Here is a 796-nt window from a genome sequence, read left to right on the forward strand (position 1 = left end):
CAGAAAAAAAAAATTTAAATCTGAAATTACAGGGTCCTGAGTTCAATCCCCGGTACAAAAAAAAAAACAATATTTGGGGGCTGGGGAGATGGCTCAGTAGCATAAATGCTTGCCTGGCAAGCACAAGGGCCTGAGTTCAATCCCCAGTTCCACCAAAAACAAGCAAACAAAAAGGCAAGAGCAGGAGGAGGGATATCAGCGACATGCTGAAGGCTGCCTAACTCTGAGAGCATACACAGGTCAGATGCTGGATGGAAATCCTGTCCAACTGCAACAAACATTTATCCTTCTACAAACCAAGCATTGGCCAGGCAGAGAGAACAACCAAGATGAAGTTAACATAAACAGGCTACTAACTGGCACAAAGAGAGGAAGATTCACAGTACATTTTGTGCTGCTAAATTCATCTTGATTTTGAAATGCAATAAAGATAATTTAAGCGACAAAAATATAGGCCCGTTTTACTTATGAACTTAAATAAAAGGCTATCATCTAAATCCAACTGAAAGTCTGTCATGGTAGTGCATGGCCATAATACTAGCACTCAAAAAGATCACCAGGCTGTGCTGGCCGTGCCCTCAGGGTGCACTGAGATGGTGATTGAGAATGGGCGTGGGGAGGTGCGCCTGTAATTCCAGCACTTGGAAGGCTGAAAACAAGGTTATCACTACGAGTTCGATCTGTGTAGTGAGACCTTGTAGACCTTGTACCAAATACAAGAAGAAGAAGAAGAAGAAGAAGAAGAAGAAGAAGAAGAAGAAGAAGAAGAAGAAGAAGAAGAAGAAGAGGAGGAGGA

The sequence above is a fragment of the Octodon degus genome, unplaced genomic scaffold, assembly GCF_000260255.1.
Source record: "Octodon degus isolate 3935 unplaced genomic scaffold, OctDeg1.0 scaffold00036, whole genome shotgun sequence".
NCBI classification, from domain to species: domain Eukaryota; kingdom Metazoa; phylum Chordata; class Mammalia; order Rodentia; family Octodontidae; genus Octodon; species Octodon degus.